This window comes from Mesoplodon densirostris, chromosome 2 (assembly GCF_025265405.1).
Source record: "Mesoplodon densirostris isolate mMesDen1 chromosome 2, mMesDen1 primary haplotype, whole genome shotgun sequence".
Lineage (NCBI taxonomy): Eukaryota > Metazoa > Chordata > Mammalia > Artiodactyla > Ziphiidae > Mesoplodon > Mesoplodon densirostris.
Genome location: NC_082662.1, coordinates 138734097 through 138751888, shown reverse-complemented (window position 1 = coordinate 138751888; position 17792 = coordinate 138734097). Strand labels below are relative to the sequence as shown.

Genomic DNA, 17792 nt, shown 5'->3' with positions numbered 1-17792 from the left:
ACTTAAGAACACCGTTCTCTATACCCTTTGCCAGCTCACATTTTCTGGGCCCCCACCCAGGTGTACAGCCTGGCTGTTAGCGTCTCACAGAATAAGGGGAAGAGACCAGCCCAGATCCAGCAGTTGCCCTCCCAATGTATTTTCTGTGGATTCTTTTTAACTTTGAGCTATGCAGATACAGACAGAGGCAGCCAGACATCAAGACCAAATCCCTCACTTCACCCACTCAACACAATGCCCCCAAAATATAAAGTTCCTATACCTTGCATGTTTCTTGGTCTCTAGAAGCCCAACTTCTGCTCACAGCTGAGCCCCTGAGCACCCAGATTTCTCTTGGTCATGCTTTAGTAACAGCAGATTCTACTAGGTCCCTTAGAGAGAACACCCAGATTTCTCTTGGTCATGCTTTAGTAACAGCAGATACTACTAGGTCCCTTAGAGACCCTAAAACCACAGCTTAAGCTTTCTAAATAAATAAGTCCCATTGCCACTTGTGATTGAGGGGCTTTTGAAATAAAGCTAGCACAACTTTACAGCTAGCTCAACTACAGTAGCAAGTAGGAGGTGGCTTGCTTTAAGGGTAGCAGACCAGACATGGACTTTCTTAATATGGCATGGCACACATAGGTATCAGTATTCAGGAGGGTTGGAACCTGCAACCAGGGATAAGCATCTTGTTTTCCATTTAGGTCCTGGAGTTTAAATTATGTATAATTTCATCCTAAAAAACAAAACAAACAAAAACAAAAGAGAGTCAACGGGTCAGGGACAGAGCGAACGTTAATAGATCCGACCGGTTTGTGGCAGCCATAGCTGCAATGTTCTACACCTTAATCTACACTCTTCACCTTAACTGTTCACACCCAGCTACCTCCACCAGGAAGGGAGACAAGCAGGTTTGTGCTAGGTGAGCCATTTCCAGAAAAGCACTGCTCGGCCCTTCTTCACCTCGACCTTTACACATTTAACACCCCCCTTTTCCCATCCACAAAATATCCAAATGACAGGAAGACTGTAAACATCTCCATACAAGGAGGAACTGTCCCTGTCTCCTCTGTGGTCACAGGAGTTGGTCCTGGATGCCCAGCTCACTCTCAGGTCTTCCTCAAGGAAGGGAAAAAAGAACAAGAGAGCTCTGTCCTCTCCAAAGGCTATCACTGAGTTATATACTGTCGTCTACCACACACATACAGTGGTACAGACATACCTCATTTTATTGTGTTTTGCTTTATTGCACTTTGCAGATACTGTGTTTTTTACAAATTGAAGATTTGTGGCAACCCTGCGTCAAGCAAGCCTATTGGCGCCATTTTTCCAACAGCATTTTTTCACTTCATGTCTGTGTGTGATGCTTTGGTAGTTCTCACAATACTTAAAACTTTTTTATTGTTATGTTTGTTATGGTGATCTGTGATCAGTGATCTTTGATGTAACTATTGCAAAAAGATTATGACTTGCTGAAGGCTCAGATGATGGTTACCATTTTTTAGCAATCAAGTATCTTTTTTTTAATTAATTAATTTATTATTTACTTTTGGCTGCGTTTGGTCTTCGTTGCTGTGCGCGGGCTTTCTCTAGTTGCAGCGAGCGGGGGCTACTCTTCATTGCAGTGCACAGGCTTCTCATTGCGGTGGCTTCTCTTGTTGTGGAGCGCAGGCTCTAGGCATGCGGGCTTCAGTAGTTGTGGCATGCGGGCTCAGTAGTTGTGGCTCGCGGGCTCTAGGGCGCAGCCTCAGTAGTGTGGCACACAGGCTTAGTTGCTCCGCGGCATGTGGGATCTTCCCAGACCAGGGCTCGAACCCATGTCCCCTGCATTGGCAGGCAGATTCTTAACCACTGCACCACGAGGGAAGTCCCCAAGTATTTTTAATTAAGGTATGCACATTTGTACTTTTAGACATAATGCTATTGCACACTTAACAGACTACAGTATAATGTAAACATAACTTTTATACGTACTGGGAAACCAAAAAATTTGTGTGACTTGCTTTATTGCAATATTCACTTTATTGCAGTGGTTTGGGAATAGCCCTGCAATATCTCCGAGGTATGCCCATATTTCAGTGGTGATAAGTTGAAAACCTGACAGCCAATTCTTCTACAGAATCCCTAAGCCTTCTACATCAACAGCTTCCCTTTAGAAGCTCAATTTGTGAGTTTTTACTCCACAGGCTTGGTGACTTTCAGACTTTGGCACCTATTTCTATTTAGATATCTAGCTTGGTTCCCAAGCAACCAGCCGGTGCCCCTCCCTCCCTCTTCCCCCATCAGGGAGCCAGCTTACTATACTAGCAGAACAGGTCAAACGGAGATCAATCCTGGACAAATCAGTGCTTGAGGGAACTTTAATGAAAGCAAAAAAAAAAAAAAAAAAAAAAAAAAAATGGTGCAAGAACAAGGCAGAAATGTTCTGTTCCAGGCAGTTTTGCCTTGTACAAGTAGAATGAAGTCACTGAGTCAGAGTTTTAAAACTGGCATTATTTCAGGCATCATTTCAGCTCCTTCATTTTATAGTAATGAATCTGAAGCCCAGAGGCTAAACGACTTGGTTCAAGGTCACACCACTGGAAGCAAAGCTGCAGCTAGAACCCTGGTGTCCAAACTCCCAGGCCAAATCTCCTTCTACTACATTACACTACCATGGGGAGGTTTAAAAAAGAAAGGGAAAGTATGAAGGGTGATTTTTCCATAAATTAAATCAACTTTAAAAGGCACATCTGGAGAGTCAGAGAGTACTAATATTGTTAGAAAGAAGAAAGGTTTAAAAGCTGGTTAAATCTAATTTTAAAAATCATATGTACAATATTGTAAAAAAGAGAAGGAAGACGGCATTCATGATTACTGGGCTGGCAGGGTAGGGGACAGTTGCATGCTGGGGGTGGGCTGCATAGGCTGCCAGCTTTCCTGGGTTTGCAGGATGCGGTACAGCTGCTTCAGCTGAGCAACAATGTTATCCTTGATGTCTGGCGTTGAGATCTGCAGGCGGACACTGCCACTGTCAAAGGATCGTGTGAAATCACCAGAAAACATCTCATAGATCATCCGAGCCACCACCGGAATGACCTGTTCAGGACACAGAGCACACAGCTATCCACTGAGGAAAGGGTATTTTTAAACAGCAGCAGGGGCCCAAGATTGAAGGCAGGACCAGTGAGGCTGTGGGGAAGCCCACCACTTTAATGTCTAGATACAGACTATGCCTTCATCTCTCTGGACCATCCTGCCAAGGTTCACTTTAGAATTTGGTTCAAATGAAGGTAAAGAACCTAGAAGTAGCATCACATCACATGCCTAAATAAATAACTGCTTATTTAGCAAGACTTTTATCCAAATTTCATCTACTGCCTGTCTTGATGCACAAATCCACAGCCAAACCCAAGTGGTCTTGCTGCCACTTTCCAGAATAAGAACACGTTCTTAAAAGTACCTCAAAAGGTTTTTCCAAAAGAGCTAGAAAGAGTCATATCCTATTAGGTTTCAGCAAGACTCTAATATTAGTCAGTAAGAGAATAAGGTCTCCCCTGAATCAGTCACTTGCTTTGAGGACACTGTTTTCTCCAGCCTGGTCCTACTGTACAATGTACAAAGCTCAAGTTGCTACATCTGATGGGATTAAAACCCGCAGAGGCTGATGGATCCTCACTCAGGGCTCAAGTCCAGACCTAGGGGCTAAAGCATTAATAAAAAGGCAAAGAGTTGCTGACACATTATTATCTCCTCACCTGAACCAAGATGAGTTTCCTTTCCTGAGGTTTCCCATCTGGCCATTCTTCCCCAAAGCATAAGTAGATCTCAAATGGTGGCTGTTTCTCTATCTGTCCTTTCTGGTGGGCAATGAGATCTGCAGAACACGGAAGAGCATGGAGTTTGGGGTACTGGGTCATTCCACACCTACTCAGTAAACACTTTCTTTTACACTGTCCAGAATAGTAGCCACTGGCCACATCATGTGGGTATTGAATTTAAATTCACTAAAATTAAGTAGTTCCTTACTCACATTAGTTACATCTACATACTCAATAGCCACATGTGGCTAGTGGCTACCATACTGAACAATACAAATATAGAACATTTTCATCATTGCAGACAGTTCTACTGGACACCGCTTAAACCAGACTTAGGGTTCAAATCACATTGGAAAATTCACATCTCAGTGCTCTCCCTAAATATGTCTGCTTAAATTTGCCACGCAAATATGTCCCAAATGAGAAGAGTATATGTTTTGCGGATTATGATAAACAGGGTCACCTTCCAAAGTTAAGGATAAGCTGGTAGAATGTGGGGAGCAATAAGGCTGTCTCCTTCTTCTGCCAATAAAGGGGCCACAACCACCTAAAACTGGCTTCAAATGCATAGCTTTGGAGTGGAACACCCTTCTTTGTTGCCCAGGTCACTTTTATTTTTCAGAATCAAGGTCCCCTTCTACCTTGACTTCCTCCAGAAGAAACCGTTTGGTTAAGATCTTTGCAGAGCCAGGAAAGGGGGGCAGGAAGGAGGAAGACAGACTCGCAGGGAGCAGTTCCCACCATCAATCGTCTGAAAAAAGACTCACCACTAAGGAACGTTTCCAGACAAAACAGTTTGACCTTCTTTTGTCTCTCGATCAGGTTGGGGGCAACAAGCGATGGGGCACATGGCCCAGACCAGTACACCTTGCACTGGCACAGCCTGATGGCATAGATGGCATGACCGCTGACCTCCAGGATCAGTCCTCTGTCCATGACGTCTAGCAGCTTGCTGGTGAACAGCTTCTGCTTCTCATTGGTGATGTGCTCCGGACCTGGGAACTTGACCTGCTCCAGGCTGACGGGACCAAAGAGCTCCTCCTGGTCAGGCATGGGACCCAGGTCTCCATAGAAGAGCCGGCAGCCCTGGGGGTTGCTCACCGTCATGGTCTGTGCATACTCCTTCCCACGGTACTGAAATTTGATGTCCAGGTCAGTCACTGCAAGGTGAGGAGGGGGACAGTGAGAGTCCTGCTCTGCTGCTCTGCCCGTCCATCCCTAAGACTCATGCAATGCAAGTCCATCAAGATCAAGCCACCTTTCAACCAGCATTCAGGAAGGCCACTGCCATAGTTATCCTTCCTGCAACAAAGGGAGACATCAACATATCCCTGGAATATTCACTCAAAAGGCTGCCTTGAAGCAAATAGTTCAAATTCCATCTATACTATCACTGTTCAGTCACCACACCCTAACAGCTAGAATTTCTCCAACCAAAGTTCTGGGTCCCGGTCTCCCCATTTTGTACTGAGTCTTTACATCAATAGGCATTGGAAGGAGCTGAAAATTAAGGCAGCATCTGGTTTGTGTATCTTTTTTTTTTTTTTTTGTGGTATGCAGGACTCTCATTGTGTCCTCTCCCGCTGCAGAGCACAGGCTCCGGACTCCCAGGCCCAGTGGCCACGGCTCACGGGCCCAGCCGCTCCACGGCACGTGGGATCCTCCCAGACCGGGGCACGAACCCACGTCCCCTGCATCGGCAGGCGGACCCCCAACCACTGCGCCACCAGGGAAGCCCTGTGTATCATTTTTGACTCACTGTTTAAAGACACCAGAGGAACAATAGGAAGACCCTCTGAAAGAATGCCTAATTCCAGGCTTCTAGCTTCCAGCTATGTGCACCTCACACCTCAGGTCCCTCAGGGTCTCAGTTTTGACAAGGAGGAATTACCAGTCCTGAAGTGGTCATTGATGTTGCCGACAAATACAGCTTCATAATCCTCAGGCCTCTTCAGGTTGGGTGGTCTCTCCTTGGGATCTGAGCCATACTCTCCATTAAACCTCTTTTTGTTGCTTACAATTATTTTCTTCTTGCTGTCGCCCTCAAGACTGATGAAGAGCTGTACCACCCACAAAGCAGCTTCCCGGAATGGCACCACTATCAGCACCTGTGGAGGGAGTGATGGGCAGCCTTGGAGGGGCAAGGGGAAGGAAGGACAGCTTGAGGTGAGCCTGCTGGGGACCTAAGGAGCCCTCTGTTCCACAGTCCCTGGCCAAGGACCACATCCGTGTCACCCCCTTTACACAGGACCTGGCTCAGTACTGAAGGCTGAGCATCTTTCCGACCCACAGCACCATGTCCTATGGACTTCAATCTCATGGCTCCTTGGGGTGGGGGGCGCAATTCTTAAGCAGAATGTAGAATTTTTTTTTTTTTTTTTTTTTGCGGTACGCGGGCCTCTCACTGTTGTGGCCTCTCCTGCTGCGGAGCACAGGCTCCGGACGCGCAGGCTCAGCGGCCATGGCTCACGGGCCCAGCCGCTCCGTGGCATGTGGGATCTTCCTGGACCAGGGCACGAACCCGTGTCCCCTGCATCGGCAGGCGGACTCTCAGCCACTGCGCCACCAGGGAAGCCCAGAAATACCTTTTGAGGTAAGTCAATGCCGTTAATAGAGGTGTCCATTAGCAAAAACCCAAGGGCATAAACACACAAAGCTCTTTGAGGACAAGAAATGTTACTCATTTCTGTCTCCCACAGAACTTAGTTCAGTATTTTGATCCGTAAGACCCAAGGAATATGCTGAACAAATGAATTAGATGTATTGAGAATAAAGCTGGTAAGGAAAGGACTAAAGCATCATTACATTTCTAGTACATTTCCTAGTACATTTTTCAGAAATGTTGATAAAGGATTTCTGAAATAAGATGATACTTCAATGAGAAATATAGGATTCAGTTTTCCAAACATTTCCAAAAGTGCTTAATTTTAACTGTTGAGGAAAAAAACTAGAAGATGCTTAACAAATGATTACCTTCTAACTACCCTTGTGTAAACAATACAATCAATGGATATAACCCCAGTCAGATCAGGCAATTCACCAAACTCTGAATGTGATTCATGGGTAATCTACCTCATATTCTATTTTGCAATTCTAAATGGAAACAGATAATCTTATTACCCTGATGTTCAAGATTCTGAGGTAGTTTCTCAGAAAGGCAACCAGCACAGCCAGAGGGGTGTAGTGATTCAGTTTGGTACAGTGCAGGGATGATGGATCAGTTTTGAAGAGGGCCAAGTTACTGTCCCGGCTGTCACACTAAGTAAGTGTCTAGGCTTTGGTTTCCCCAACTATCAAACAAGAGGGTTGGACTAAGAAATCTCTAAGAGCCATATCAGTATCAAAATCCTAAAATCCTATTAAGCCCAATGAGAAGAATCTAAGAAGATGAGGCTTCTTCAATACAGACACAGAGGCTAAGGGGTAAGGGGGTATGGGTGGCACAGTATCTAGCTCCAGGACATCATGAAAAATGTAGACAGAATTAAACGATCTAAGCTCCCAATCCACTGGAGCTTAGGCTTATGAGCCACATAAATGTAATCATCACTTTAAGCAGTAATAATGATACAATGCAAAAACAGGGATTTTGTTTTCCAAGGTTTACATATTTATGTGGCTTAGTGAAGAGAATACTTGGTTCTAGTCCTGTCTCTGCTACTTTTTCCCTGGTTCTCTTTAACAAGGTCTTCTACGAATCTGGGTCTCTGTCCACAGGTGTAATATGTAGGGACTGAATAAAAGGCTCCTTAAGGTCCCATCCAGCTCTGACAATCACAAAGAAGAGATTTATAGTGGAGTGTTACTTATGTAGGATCAGGGTTTATCTTTAAGGAGAGAATTATCATGGAGGTACCTACTACTCCAGTTTCCAGTTAGATCTGCTGTTAGAGACAGTCCACTGAGCTGTCTGCAGCACTGCTGTGACATTACCTGGCCCATCTAATATGCTCATTCTTGGACTCATTCATTATTCCAATCATTAAACCATCTGAGAACCTGCTAAGTGCCAGGACCCATATGTTAGAGCCTTACAGCCTCCTTGAGGGCAAAGTTCTGCTGCTGCCACTCACCTTGGGCCTCGTTAGCCCTTGGTCCCTGAAGTCATCATCATCACCCAACCCAAGTTTCTGGCTTCAGCATCTGCTGTTGTTGGCAAGCACCTGGGCATTGGCTTTGAGAACGTGATTTATCACATGCAGGCAGTACACGTGGCGGATCTCTTCCCCTTTCTTCAGGGCAGTCCTTTCTGGGTAGAACAGGTCCCGGTAAGAATTCATAATTAAGAAGAGCTCTTTCTGGAGGGGTGTGAAGGGGCTACTTGAATTTGGGGGACCAGAGAGGAACTGGCTGTTGGTCTTGATCCAGGTGGATTCCAGAGGCTTCTGGAGATGGAGTGACTTTAAGTCAATGTCCTTTGGGGGTTTAAAGGTTTCCAACTGTTGAAACCTGGATGAAAAGACAAGCTGGCCCAGGATGGGCCACTGTGGGAGAAATGATCAAGAACTAAGTTAGAAATGAATTATAGTACCTTACATTCATATAGTGCTTTATAATTTACCAAGGCCTTTCACAACTTACAGATCCTCTCACTTTATCCTCACAACAACCTTACAAGCTAAACACTATAATGCTCTTCTTGCAGTTTAGGAAATGCTGAGGTTCAGAGCTTATAGGATTCAGACAAACAGAGGAGAACAGAGCTAAGGGTTAAAGCCCAAGATTTCTGACTTTAGAAACCTTGTGAGCTCTTCACTAGATCAGTGGGTCACAAACTGTCCTGTGGACCACACTGTAGGAAGTCAAAATTTACTCTAGACAAAAGAAAAGGGGGCCCAACGGTCAAATAACTTCGGTAACCACCACAAAACCTAATCCCCCTCAGGGAGAGTCACATGCAGATCGGACACTAAAGGTTCTGCTGAGTCCTGTAACAAGGACTCCGTTCCACTTCGTTTGACCCAGAGTTTTCCAAATTTACTTGGACATGGAACAAGGTTTTTGTTGTTGTTTTGGATTTTTTTTTTTTTTTGGAGACATATATTAGAATCGAAAAGAATAGTATTTTGTGGAATACCAGTCTGGGAATTTTTGCACTGTAACAAAACTGCTGATCTTAGCAATAAAGAAAGGATGACCTCTGCAATAAAAAAGAATTAACTGGGCCTCCCTGGTGGCGCAGTGGTTGAGAGTCTGCCTGCCGATGCAGGGGATACGGGTTCGTGCCCCAGTCTGGGAGGATCCCATATGCCGCGGAGCGGCTGGGCCCGTGAGCCATGGCCGCTGGGCCTGCGCATCCGGAGCCTGTGCTCCGCAACGGGAGAGGCCACAACAGTGAGAGGCCCGCATACCGCAAAAAAAGAAAAAAAAAAAAAAAAAAGAATTAACTATTGATATATGCCAACAACTGGGATGAATCTCCAAGGAATTATGCTGCGTGAAAAAAGCCAACCTGTATGATTTTATTTATATAACGCTTTTGAAATAACAAAATTATAGAAATGGAGAACAGATTAGTGGTTACCAAGGGTTAGGAATGGGGGGAGGGAGGTGGGTGTGGTTATAAAATGGCACCAGGGAAGAGGAGGGATCTTTATGGTGCTGGAAATGCTCTGTATGTTGACTGTGGTGGTGGCCAGGGCAACCTACACGTGATAAAACAGTATAGAACTAAATAACACAAAGGAGCAGGAGCAAAAGTGAGGAAATCTGAATAAGACAGGTAGGTTGTATCAGTGGAAATTTCCTACTTGTGATATTGTACTACAGTTTTGTAAGATGCTACCATTGGGGGAAACCGGGCAAAGGGCACATGGGATACCTTTGTATTATTTCTTACAACTGCATCTATAATTATTATCTCAATAAAAATTTCAATGAAACAAGGCTGACCAATTCTTATGAATAGCATCAGTGGTGAAAAAAAAAAAAAATCACCGAAAAAAGAAGCAAAAACTGCTCCATACTGAATAATTTAGGTGTGAACTTATCTCAGATATTTCAAACAAATGAACAGCAGTAGCTACTGTTTGACTGAACACTTCGTACATATCTCCCAATAAACTAAATTACTTTATTTTGATGCAGGCATTACTGTCCCCCTCTAACAGATGAGAACAGTGAAGATTAAAAAGGTAGATTAACTTGCCTTAGGTCATGAGATAGCCCCTTGCAGACGTTGGTCTAAACCCTGGTGTACCTGTCTCCAAAGCATTCTTATCTTATTGGTCCCCACCTTCCAGCTTCCCAGTGCCTTTTCTAGCTATGTCTGTGCCTTATTGGGCTCTTCCAGTCTTCCTCTGTCTTGCTCCCTATCAAGCCATCTGCCACGGGTGTGTATCATACATTCAGGGAGACCACTAAAACCCAAGACCACTGCTTTTCTCCATTTGTAACTGTGATGATGGAACAATGCTTACTTTTAGCTGGTGGGTAGTTTTGGGATTTGTGGCAACAGCCTGGATTTCTTTTTCTTTCAGTTCTTTGTTTACATGTTGTGCAAATGGATCTAATTCAGAAATAAAGAATATTAGAACACTTAGGGCAAATGACAGGGATTTTCCAGTCTTCCCCTGTGAATGACATCCTGTTTTCATGATGTTGACTCATCTTTTTCCCCATCAACTTTCCCCATCATTTATCCCAGTCCAGAGCTTAAAAGTTTCTGACAGGTCCATCTCCCTAAAGCATTTCTTTAATCACATTATTCCCCACCTCAAAAACCTTTGAAGAAACTTCTCAGTCTGAAATTCAACATGCACCTCTAACCTACCTCTCTAATGTAATTTATGAATTACATGGCTCTCAAATTCTTCTGCCACTGTGGCTTTCCTTCCTTTAACTGAAAATTCTATCCTCTTGTTCACCGCATTTCTATATATCCAAATAGTATCCGTTGAATGTTACCCCCTGACTCACAATAAATAACTATTTCCCAAGAGCCTACTGTGTCAGGCACAGTTCTGGCTCCAAAGAAGCCATCTCTGGTCCCCTATAGACAGTCATCACTTTCTCTCAAGCGCCCCACCCTGCCCTCAGTTACCCACACCAACACATATATGTGCATGTCCTACCTCACCTAACTAGACTTCAGGATCCCTGAGGGCAGGTTCCATGTCTGATTTAACCTGCACTGGAAGACAAATATAAATGCTCAACACTCAACTGAGGTGAACAAATGATCAAAATGGCAGGGTCTGCACTGGCCACCCAACCTTCTCTTCCAGCCCCACTCATGTAAGAAGCAAAGTTAAATGACTCATTTAGGGACCCAGGTAGTAAAACTTCAAATGCAGTGCACCTTATATTAAGACCTAAGATAAAGGTGAACAACAGGAAATAAGAATTCTAGGTGATAATATATCAGTATAGACCAAACAACCAGAGAAACTTTAGGACAGTCAAGCCTCCTAATGTTTCCTCCAGGGTTTCTTTTTTTTTTTACTTTTTTTGAGTTCAGAATGCGGTTTTTGCCCAAATTCTACCTGCTACTTCTTCCTCTTGTCTAGAATAGCTAACAGAACCAAATGAGGATTAAAATTTCAACTTCAATGGCACCGCTGGTTGAAGAATGGCACTGGGACCAAAAAAGGCAGTCAGGACCCAGAATGAGACCAACCTGATGTGCCCACCCAGGCACAGGCTAAGACACAGGACCTCAGAGACAGCAGAGCCCTGCCTCAGCCTACCACAGGCTTGTCTAAGTAACAGTCATGGGAACAGAGGCATGGCCCAGTGTTCTGTATCTTGACTTTGGCGATGACAATATAAATATACACATTTGTCAAAACTTACCGAATTATATACTTAAAATGGGTACACCTTGTTGAATGTAATTCATACCTCAATAAAGTTGATTTTAAAGTTAAATTAAAAAGTCGCCTATGGGGACTTCCCCAGTGGCACAGTGGTTAAGAATCCGCCTGCCGGGCTTCCCTGGTGGCGCAGTGGTTGAGAGTCCGCCTGCCGATGCAGGGGACACGGGTTCGTGCCCCGGTCTGGGAAGATCCCACATGCCGCGGAGCGGCTGGGCCCGTGAGCCATGGCCGCTGAGCCTGCGCGTCTGGAGCCTGTGCTCCGCAACGGGAGAGGCCACAACAGTGGGAGGCCCGCATACCGCAAAAAAAAAAAAAAAAAAAAAAAAAGAATCCGCCTGCCAATGCCGCGGCGCAACTAAGCCCGTGTGTCACAACTACAGAGCCTGTGCTCTAGAGCCCGCGAGCCACAACTACTGAGCCCGTGTGTCACAACTGCTGAGCCTGCGTGTCACAACTGCTGAAGCCCGCGTGCCTAGAGCCTGCGCTCCACAACAAGAGAAGCCACCACAGTGAGAAGCCCACGCACTGCCACAAAGACCCAATGCAGCCAAAAATAAAGAGAGAGACTGGGGAGACAGGGTGGAGCTTTCTGGCTTCTGAGGTGCTTCCTGGTAATAAGGACCAATCAGATTAGCCACTGCCGGGTCTCACAAATCTGTAAAATTACTGCTCCAGTAAGGAAGAGCAAGTGAAGGATAGAGAGAAAAATGCAAAGTACTTTTCTCCTCTTTCTCTCCCTTCCCTGCTTGGGGAAAAAAATCAGAGGTCTTCCCCTGACCCCAGCTGTGGATCGTGAGCTTTGAGGAACTGGCCTTCCCTGCTATCATTGTTCAACTATTTGTTCTCATGAACAGCTGCGCCCACTCGCAACACTGCCTAACCCTGAAAAACACAAAAGATCTTGGAGAAGCATTTCTTTCCAGCTCTACATCTAGCTGTTAAACTACCTGTTTCTATTACTGCTCATTCCAATAACAGGAGATTTAACAGGTATTAGACCACAACCACCCATACTAAGCACTAGCTGAAATTCAAACAACATGAGCTGTGCTCTGACCTTGTGATGCTTTCAGAGAACAGTTGCCTCCTCTTTCCTCTTCGAGAAAGTTGGTTTCTAGGCTGAAGAGTGACTCATGTTTTGCATCTGTAAACTCCTCTGGGGATTCCTCTGATGTGCCAGGTGGCCCGTGCCCATCTTTTCCCTTAGTGTCAGCAGGTAAGGGCACATCTGCAGTTTTGATAAAACATTTTGTGAAATTATTTACTACTCATAAATATAATTACACTTTTGTTAACAAATGAAATCTAATTCCTTAGGCTATCATTTACTTCTAAGCAAATTCAGGTAGAAGACATAAGTTTCAAAATTCAGCTTGACTGCTGACCCGGTACATGTAAAGATGTTCAAATCAGCGTTGATATAACAAATAACTAGAAAAAATGATTTTGTCATTTCTATCGAAGGGGTACTAATTAAATTATCACATATTATTTACAATGGAATACTATGTGATCAAGCTAATGTGAACCCACAGTTACACGTTATATTATTAAAGAAAAAACTAACTTACAGAAATGTATGAGGCCATTATGCACATACACACAAATATATATTCACTCATATATCCATAAAAAAGTCGTCTGGAAGTTTCTATAAAATGTTAAAGGTGTTCATCCCAGGGTGGAGGAGATATACGTTAACTATATTACCCTCTTAAATTTTTACAGTAAATATATATTACTTTTATAATTTAAAAAACCAAACTTTTCATTTTTAAAAACCTAAAACATGAAAGAAAACTGGAAAACCAACAAAATTTAAAAAATCCCTAAGTCTGAGGCAACGATTTTTTTATCCTAGTAAAAGTGATGAATGAAAATACTAAGAATGGTGTGTGACACCTTAAAGTATAGAAAAAAATACAGTAAGGCAAATAGGCATTAAGATAATAGAATATAAAAAGTTACCCAGATATATCCAGACAATGGACTACTATTCCAGTAACAAAAAGAAATGAATTACTAATATGAACTACACGGATGAGTCACAACAACATGAGGAGCCAAAGAAGCCACATGCAAAAGGGTACTTATTGTATGCTTCCATTCATATGAATTTCTAGAATAGGAAACACTAATACATAGTGAAAGAAAGCATGTCAGTGGTTGCCTGATGCCAGGCCTGGGAAACTGACTGTAAAAGGACAAGAAGGAACTTGTTGCAGGTATTGGAAGTGTTCTGTATCTTGACTTTGGCGATGACAATATAGATATACACATTTGTCAAAACTTATCAAATTACATACTTAAAATGGGTACACCTTGTTGAATGTAATTCATACTTCAGTCAAGTTGATTTTAAAGTTAAATTAAAAAGTCACCTATGGGGACTTCCCTGGTGGCACAGTGCTTAAGAATTCGCCTGCTAACGCAGGGGACGTGGTTTCAAGCCCTAGTCTGGGAAGATCCCACATGCCGCAGAGCAACTAAGCCCGTGCGCCACAACTACAGAGTCTGTGCTCTAGAGCCCGTGAGCCACAACTACTGAGCCCGTGTGCCACAACTACTGAAGCCCACGTGCCTAGAGCCCATGCTCCACAACAAGAGAAGCCACCACAGTGAGAAGTCGGCGCACTGCAACAAAGACACAATGCAGCCAAAAGTAAATAAATTAATAATAATTTTTAAAAAAATAAGTCACCTAGATGTCTGAGTGAGACAGAGTTCCTTTAAGCTTTCAGTCCCAGCTCTTCTCTGAAGCCTCCCCTCATGTACCCTGGCAGCATGTGACCACTTTGCATCTCTTTAACACCTTATATTTATCCGTTCCATTCAGATTTGATGCTTGAAAACTTTTGTATATTTTATGTCTATCTTCCATTAAACTTGGTGCCTCTAAGGCAGGAACAATCATCTCTTTCATAAACTGAGACCATTACAAAAACAGAATTATGTTCCCTTTCCTCTCAATCAGGGGAATTTGAAGTAGGATTGATGAAATCCTGGAAATCTTAAGCAAAAATGTCACTTCTGCATTTTTATGGCCAGAGAGTCCTGTGTTTTCATCAGATTCCTGAAGATATCACAGAGCCCAACAATGTTAAGAATCTCTGCTTTGAATCCATGTGCTTTCACCCAGCTCTATGGTACAAGGCACCCTGCCCCTGGGGCAATCTGTCTGTGGTCCCTGCAAAGATGATAAACCCACATCAAAGGCACTTACTCTTCCGCATGTCAGTAGACTCTACTGCCATCTCTTCCTCCACAATGTCGTCACTATCGCCATCTTCAAGATTCCTTTCTGTCTCATCTATAACACTGTCTTCTTCCTCGTCCTCCTCCTCATCTTCCTTGGAAACATCCTTTAATGTGGCAAGTAGTCTGTTGTAACCAGAAACTTGTTCTGGTTCACTCTATGCTTCACTTTCAGAACTTGAAGTACCTATAAACTCTCTGACTAAAAGGAAAATGGGGATTTTAAAAACAAAAATTATATTGTTCTTGTTGCTACCCCACGACTATCATCAGGCCCACAGTGGAACCAAGTTCAGACTTTTCTAAATAAAAACTAGCTTTTCTGCAAATATGCAATCCTATCTATTCAACCAAACCTAGCACCAAATTTGTTTAAAACAGCTAATCTAGCTATGATTCTAGAAGCGCTTCCTCTTCTTTGAACTGCTAACGTTCCACATGGGAAGACAGCAAACTAAACACATGGAGCTTTAGGTTATAAGGCGATCTAACCTATGTGTCAGACATTTGGCACCTTTAAAGGAGCAACAGGAAAACTTACAACAAAAAAGTGTACTTTATTTCTGAGTCTGTAGTAATAAAATAATAAGACCTTTGATGATTTTGCACTCTATTTTATGTTAAGCAAACATGACATTCCCTCTTAGAATTCACCAAGAGCCCTCTGGGAAGCCTCCTTAACAGGTTCTAACAGACTAATCTCTCAGGACAGTTTCATACTCTATATTAGTTATCACAATGGCATTTTAACAGACATCTGCACTTAAAACTAAGCAATATTACTAAAATACAGCTTACATCTAAAATCAAAAAGAGTGGAAATGTAGCCAAACTTTATTACCATATATAATCTTAAAAGTAACAGTCCAGAATCTACTATCATAAAGAAGGTATAAAGCATTACCAGTTGACAAGTCTGTGGTTTTGCTTCCTTTCTGGGAACCCTGAGAAGAAACAGGCAATGTTAAACTTTAACTACTAGTATGTAGCAATTAGGAAAAGTCTAATGATACAACTTTAAATGAACATGGCAGACTATACCGTTATAAATACATTATATCTAGTGTCAAGTAAAAACTCCATATGCATTTGCACAGGTTTTGGAAGGATATGCCAAATAGATAATAAGAGACGAATGAAAAAGTCTAACAAGACCACATGACAAATACTACAGTCACACAGTAACAGGCTCTCATCCAAAAGATGGGAAATTTTGGCAAATAAAAGCCCTCGGGGTTCACCTTTTCTAGCAAATTTCTTAAGTAGACTATCCCTCTAACGGTTGATAAAGCAGCCCAAAGGGGGTGGGATGAGCACTAAGATCATCACTGAGAGTCTGGACACTTATAGAGGAACCCACAACTACCCAAACATTAGTTTCCTCATGGTCATTGAATAGATAGGTGATGTCGAGGGTCCCAAGCAATTCTTTTTTTATTTTTTTTAACTTATTTAATTTCTTTATTTTTGCCTGCTATGGGTCTTCGTTGCTGCGCCCGGGCTTTCTCTAGTTGCGGCGAGCGGTGGCTTCTCTTGTTGCGGAGCAGGGGCTCTAGGCTCGCGGGCATCAGTAGTTGCACCACCCTGGATCAGTAGTTGTGGCTCGCGGGCTCTAGAGTGCAGGCTCAATAGTTGTGGCGCACGGGCTTACTTGCACCGCGGCATGTGGGATCTTCCCGGACCAGGGCTCGAACCCCTGTCCCCTCCGTTGGCAGGCGGATTCTTAACCACTGCGCCACCAGGGAAGGCCCCAAGCAATTCTTTAAAAACATATCAAACGAAAACAAGCTTATAAAATCTCTGCCCAGTCGCCACACAGGAGGCGTGCCGTCTAGCATAAAACTACAGGCTCAACAAAGGGTAGGAAGACCGGTGAAGAACCCCATCTCAGGCGGGAAGCCGCCAGGATCCCCGGGCGAGCTAGGCCGGCGCCGGGGCAGCGTGGGACGCGGCGGGAGCTGCCCTGTCACTACCCCCGGGGCACCGGCGGACCAAACGCGCGGACACGCGGGCTCCCACCGGGAAAGGACGCCGGCAGCGCCGGTCCCAGCCTTGCCTCTCCATATCTGTCATAGAAGGGATGCTGCTCGCCGAAAACACTTAGATGCTTCTTCTGCTTTTTAGTTAGGGAGCTGAGCAGCTGGCTCTGGCTCCGGCTCCGGCTCCCGTGTTTGCCCATGGGAAGACGTCAAGTCAGCCAACCTCCAAGAGTCGCGTTTTTCACCTGGAAGTAGTCTCGTCAACCCACTCACGCAGGCGTGCCAACGGCGCTTTACGGCGGAAGCAGGGTGCCATAAAGCAGACCCGCTTTACGTCGCGCTTGTACGACAGGCGTTAGAACTTCCTGCTTCCCATTCCGCCCCCTAGCGAGGCTCTTTGGAAGCACATGCACGCCTGCGCAGCTTTTCTCTGAGCCCCGTAAGGAAGGCAGGCAGGGAGGCTTTGGGCTTCCCCAGGTGGGTAAATGGGTGGGTGTACTTTGTGCGTCTGTTCTGGCTGTGAGAATCAGCCTGCATAAACGTGTAGTAACTAAGATGGTTGAATGCAGTGCCTTTATATTATGCCATAATACAAATACCAACTAACATTTAAGGCTGCCGGTGCATCTCAATTCATCCTCACAACAACAGTGAACAAGTAGGCCTTGTTAATAAGCCTGATATTGGAGATGAGAAAGCTGAAGCTTACAAAAGGTTACATACACACTAGCAAGAGAGGAGATGGAAACCTCATTCTCTCTGATGCGACCACAGGCTTTTCCCACTAGGATCTGCCACATGCGTGTGCCATGTGAAGAATGGGGACGCAAGGCTGAGATTCCCGCCCTTACCCTACCCCCTCATTTTCTGAAAGGATTGCAAGGGCCCTTGGTAACACATCTGTTCTGGCATTTTTCATGTTATAAAAGCAAAAACACATCCAGAGAGGTAAAGTG

At 44.2% G+C, this 17792-nt stretch overlaps 2 pseudogenes; both read right to left on the bottom strand.

The window, feature by feature from the left end:
- Positions 1 to 2393: 2393 nt before the first annotated feature.
- Positions 2394 to 17792, bottom strand: part of LOC132484442 (interferon regulatory factor 6-like) — a 97254-nt pseudogene continuing 81855 nt past the window's right edge.
- Positions 5040 to 17073, bottom strand: LOC132484443 (U3 small nucleolar RNA-associated protein 25 homolog; annotated as a pseudogene).